This window comes from Calypte anna, chromosome 1, assembly GCF_003957555.1.
Source record: "Calypte anna isolate BGI_N300 chromosome 1, bCalAnn1_v1.p, whole genome shotgun sequence".
Taxonomy (NCBI): Eukaryota; Metazoa; Chordata; class Aves; order Apodiformes; family Trochilidae; genus Calypte; species Calypte anna.
The window spans coordinates 100,468,386-100,474,390 of record NC_044244.1 but is presented as its reverse complement, the minus strand read 5'-3'; the positions used below and the strand labels follow the sequence as shown (position 1 = coordinate 100,474,390).

Genomic DNA, 6,005 nt, shown 5'->3' with positions numbered 1-6,005 from the left:
AAGCCTACCAGATAAACTTCAGTCTTTAATAGACTGGATGATTCCATGATTAATTTTAAATCCTACTTAATAGGTTAGAGATGTTTATAAAGATGAAATAATTTTATCAGTGTTCATCTTAATAATCTTACACTTACTCTCTAAAGCCTCCATAGTCCATCCACATGCTGCTACTCAGGCACTTCAAGTAAAACATAGTTTTACATCCAAATTAATATAGCTAGATTCTGGTCAGAATATAACTCCCCAGGTAAGAATAATTAACACTGTGAAAGAATGGAACGACATAGCATTCAACAAACCATGAAGATGCCTATCATAATCATCAAATCATGAAAAATTTTAACAAGGTGATGAATGCCTCAGGGATATTTTTGGACAAAATAAAAAATACTTTAAATGAGCATAACCAAATAAATTTACTTTTAATTGAGGTATACAGTTTTAAATGGTATTTTTATAGGATCCCAGATTTATTTTCCTATTGCATGTATTTGTATGACTGCCCAGCTAGCTATAGACCCCAGCAGTTGGTCTGTGGTCTTTTTTTTTTTTCCTTTTTTTTTTTTTTTTTTTTTTTTTTTTGCTGCAGCCTTTTGTAGGATACATCCTAAGAGGAGATGACTGCTTTTGAGTGTGAAATTAGGAACCCGGTCAGGAATTGAGCATAATCATCATACGGGCAAATCAAAATGATGGCTACATTTACTGCCTACAGAAATGTAGCTGCATTGCATATTAACACACTGAAAATGTTGTGTTAGCTAATCATGAATGTGCCGATTTTCATTACCCATGGAAATACATAACACCTTCTGTTAAAATTCATTGACATTTCTCATCAAATGAATAGAGCAATGCCCTGAAATGTGATAATTGTAGACTCTTGTTATACAACTTTGAGTAAAATATTCTTTCCTCTAATTCCAACAGTAATTAACTTGGATTGGAATTCCCCTGACTCATGTAACAGTCTACAGCACTGTATTAATGGATCCTAGTATGTATATGGTCTGAAAAGAAAGCCTGCCCCATCTATGTAATATTATATTAAGGTGCTAATGACTTTCAGGTTAATGAAAATAATTGATCAAATCACCCCAGACTGAGCTATAGGCATTAGTTTTTGTTGTCTCAGGTTTAAAATTAAATGGCATCTTCTTGAAACTTAAAATGCTTCAAAAGCAAAGCTCTGGAAAATTGTTGCATCTCCCGTGAAGACTAAAAATTAAAGTAGACAATTATCATAATAATAACCCAATTGTACATGACAGACAAAAGAGAAGCTAATACTTCCCTCTGATTTTTGACTGATGTTTTGTTGGGCTGTAGCTAAACAGCACTTTAAATTGACAGTAAATTAGCAAACAATATGAGGGAGGAAAAAAGAAAGAAAATCACGCAGGGGTTAAGATGTTTATGTAAAACAGTGATTTTCCTTTTTAAAATTAAAATGTACAAATAAGCTGGTGTCAGAGACTAGGTGATCCTTCATTTCCACCGCATTGAGCAGGCTCACATCAGCAGCAGACAGCCGCTAATGTATGCGTCTGGCTCAGTCTGGTCCACCAACTAGGAATTCATCGAATTGTTAATATCATTCCTTTTTTGTATGCACCACACATCATTTTCACTCTCTCTCTTCCTCCCCCTTTGCAAGAGCTTGTGTTTTGGTTTTTTGGTTTTTGTTGTAGCACAAGCTGATTACTCTGAAATCACATATGAAACAGCATTTAAAAGCATTTTGGACTGAAAGAGCACATAATCACACAGAAATGAGAATATATTGAAATTCTGTACATACATCTTAGCATGGGGTATTGAAGATGATATTTTCTACTAATTTGCATTAATACAGACAGCTTTCATATACTGTCAATGTGTAAATAAGACTGCTTCCTGCATGGTGTCTGTAGGCATTGTCACATAGTCCCAGGGCAGGGAAACATCTTGTTGATCTTGGTGGGAATCCTGCCCAAGTGCAGACTGGGCTGCTCCCTCCCCTTCATCCGCCTCTGCCCCACCACAAAGAGCTCAATGTGTACCAGAGGTTGGGTTTGCTGAGTTGAAACTGGGGAAGAAGAGGGAGGAGGGAAAAAGGAAGGCGGTGTACCAGCTTTTTCATCTCTGTGGCAAGGGGCAGCAGAGAGCATGATGGGCAGGGAAGAGCCACTGGAGTTATCCCAATTCAAGCAGTAATGCAGAAGCAGTACTGCATATTTACAGCTTTTGCTGTAGCAAAAATAAGCTGGGAAGGAGTTCCCAATGATTCATTTTCTTCTCACTCTCACTGCAGAACAGTGAATACTTGAAATGTTCAGGCAGACAGAGACAGATGTTTCACACTAAAGTTTCACCTTCATTCTACGTACAGTATTACGTGCAAAATGAGTTCAGAGTTCTGAATGTGAACCATTCGTAGTCAAATAAATTTTCCTGATACAATCAGGATACAAGTGATCCTTGAAGTCCCTCCCAACCTGGTATTCTGTGGTTCTATGATTAAAAAAATAAACACAATGAAAATGTTTAATATGTTTGGACAAGTGCATTGTGATTAAATTTATAAGGATTTTTGTTTTGATAAATACTATGCATAATTTAAATTGTACATTGACATGTATATATCTACACATAATACAATTTTATCTCAATTTATAGCTTGAAAGAGCACAATACCTGTTCACCTGATCGGTATCTGAAAGCTTTGTACATAGCACCTGTCAGTTGCTACCAAAATGCTTTATGAGTGTAGCATCTTGCTGGGGACCTTCTTCTTTTTCAGATCTACTTTTCCAATACGGATAAAATAGAAGTCTATGTTGAATAACACTGTGTCAAAAATTTACCTCTGTGTCTGAATGTTTGCAAGTAACTCTTTGGAGTGCTGGTAGCATGTGGGATTGACAGTTTAGGAAGAAAAGAAATGCATATTTACAGGAAATGTATCATCATTGTAATTGCTAAGGCAATATTTTTATGACTATTTAAAGACAAATTATATCTTGAGCAACTTGAAAACTATGCATGCAGTGCATAGTTTCTGTCTCTTAAGAAAACAAGACAAAAAAAAGTATCATACTAAGAGATAAGAACAATTTATTTTAACAATAGTTTTGATGCTTACAATAAAACAGAATTCCTCCCACACAAGTGGAAAAAATATACTGCAGCCAAAACACCACTTCTGAAATGAACAAATACTTCAGATGCCTGATCTATCTGAAGCCTTTGTCTCAGTGAAGTTTGATGGGTCAAGGTCCTGAAGCATCTTAGGTTAGACACAGGAAAAGTGAAAAAATTATACAGCACTAACCTTTATATAAAGTAATAAAAAGTAAAATTATGTGCTGTAGATAAGAATTTCAAGGCTAATGAACAGTGAAGAGTAACTTGTATGCTTCTGAATTTTCTTATGCAGTCAGTGAAGTACTTAATACAGGAGCGACAACCTTGAGATCACTATGTTTTTTGACAATGGGGGGAAAATAAAAAAAAAAGTAATGGAGAGGCTGGGAGCTGGGTCTGGTGCTTAGCGTATTGCCAGCTCAGTTTAAATTGAACAGGTATAAGCAATGTGATTCTGTGTGCAAAGTGATTTTAATGCTGTAGTATGATTTTTATACCGATATTCTATCAGATTAAAACGTAAATTAAATGAGACTGTATTTTAAATGCCTTATTGTGTTCTCACTTAGACAAAGAAAAATGATGGGAGCTGGCTACAAAATAATCTTTGTCTCATGTTAAAGGAAAAGCTAAGCAACAGTTTCCTGTAAACTGCAATCATCATTCAAACAATAAAATGAATGTTTTCTAGGCCTCAAACATCAGTGTTTATGCTTTATGCTTTAAAAGTTAATTAATGTTGTAACAATACAGCTGAAAATATACTTTGTGGTAATTATCTATCAGAATTTTCTATAATAATTATTATATTATTGTCAAAAGCCTTTTGTGTATTTGAGATGCTGTTTTGGTTTGGTTTCTGGTTGATTTTTTTGTTTGTTTTTTGAAGTGCAAACTGGAATTCAGTTTAACTTTTTATTCTAAATATTACATGGCATTTAGTCCAGTTTTCTAAACATACAAATATTAAACATCCTAATGTTGCACAATGGATAACAAATTGATGTTTTGTTATTTTGGTTTTCTTTCTTTTTCTTGTCTTTTCTTTTCTTTTCTTTTCTTTTCTTTTCTTTTCTTTTCTTTTCTTTTCTTTTCTTTTCTTTTCTTTTCCTTTCTTTTCTTTAACAGTTCTGCTGCTTAACATTTGATATAGGTATATTTTCCCTTTTTCCTTTCAGACAAGGAAAGCTCCTTTGATTCTCTAAATTCTGCAGAGAAACAATCACAGTCCAAAGCTGCTGGTTCCCCTCCGCCTAGGTCCCAAGAGCCTGACTTGTGATTGTTGCTAAAAAACCTCACAAGTTAGGGTCTCAGGGACTAGGAAAAGTCCGATATGATCCAGTAGAATTCATCTTCCAATAAACTGAATTGCTTAGTAGTCATTATTGCTGTCAGTGAAACTTTAACTGCTATTGTTAACAAAAAGAACCCAAAACCCAAACAAACCCAAAAAAACCCAGCATCCCCCCCATAATCAACCACCCCTTCTCCCCCCCAAACAAACCACAGTTTCAAGTAGGGGGCAGAAAAGATCAAATAAGCAGGCAAGACACATACATACATTCAAATAATGTATCAGCTGACTGAACTGACTTATAGTCCTTAACTTCTGAAAAGAAAAAACAAAGAACATAGGAAAAAAATCTTCACTGCCTCATCTTGCAAGTCGCCATACTACAATGCATCAGAGGGAAGAGATAAATGGGTTAAAATCTGCTGCCAGCAGATTTGTACAGTAACTCTTTTATTCTATTTCCCTGAATGCCTTAAAGAAGGATTAAATGCTTGTTAAGGGGTTTCTAATTGAAATATTTCCTCATTGTACATTTAGTCCTACTGTTCAGGTGGGCCCTGGGTTAGAGAGTACTTTAAAACCATTCACGATGCAAGGAGAACCTTTGGGCGTGTTTCACTTTTTGCCTCTTCCCCACGTTCAACATTTAATCCTTCTACAGACAGCTAGCAAAAGCTTCTTCCTTTCCAATGGCAAAACTAGCTTTCACTCCGTAAGCTGTAGAAAACATTGACATGCAGAGATTGTTGTCACTTGAACCAGATTACTCAAAGCACACATAACTTTCAAATACTGTCGATATAGTAAGAAGAAATGCTCGGATTTCCTGAATAATTTTGTTCTGAAGCCGGACACTTTAATGGCATGACCACAATCCCAAATTACTTCCTCAATTCTTTCTCCTCCGATCTTAAGCCTTGTTTGAAGAATGAAAAAGAAAATTTCTACTTTAGGGATGGGTTGGGATCCACCGTGGCTTTTTTTTTTTTTTTTTTTTTTTTTCGTCTTCCATTAGAGCCCAGAGCAAAAGAAACAGCAGCCATAAAGGTCCTAGCCACTGGAGTAGAATCTGTCATAGAAAACTCAGTGCTCTTCGGGAAGCCATTCAGCTTTAAAAAGGAAAAAAAGAAAAGAGGGGGGGAAGAATTAGAATCTCTGCTGGTCGAACAGGTGAATCATCCATTTACAAGAAAGCTGTACAGAGAGCTCCGCTGAAGAAAAGATTTGCCAGTGCCCCCACCCCCACCCCTGCCCTTCACCCTCCCCTCCAGAATGATACTTCAGATTTCAGAACATTTTGGAATATTTAAAATATTATTACAGCTGATGATATAATGTAACATTATATAAGAGCCGCTTCTTTGTCACTGTGCACCATTCAATCATTTATGCCTCAGACACAAAATAGTTAAACGAAACAAAATATATATATGAGTTATATATATATGTATAGCAGTCCCTAGATTTCATTCAATTTCTTTTTTTTTTTTCTCTAAGAGCTGATCATGATTTAACAAACAATTTTGACCACAGCTTTCAAATCAATAATTAGAATGAAAAATCTCTCCCCTCTATAAATATG

The 6,005-nt window shown here is 35.5% G+C and overlaps 1 long non-coding RNA gene across 1 annotated transcript in view; it reads right to left on the bottom strand.

Annotated features, from left to right (window-relative positions):
- Window positions 1–4,192: 4,192 nt before the first annotated feature.
- Window positions 4,193–6,005, bottom strand: part of LOC115598813 — a 94,590-nt gene continuing 92,777 nt past the window's right edge. Inside the window, exon 5 of the long non-coding RNA XR_003987937.1 lies at window positions 4,193–5,532. This is a non-coding gene — a long non-coding RNA (uncharacterized LOC115598813). The remainder of the gene's footprint in view (window positions 5,533–6,005) is intronic.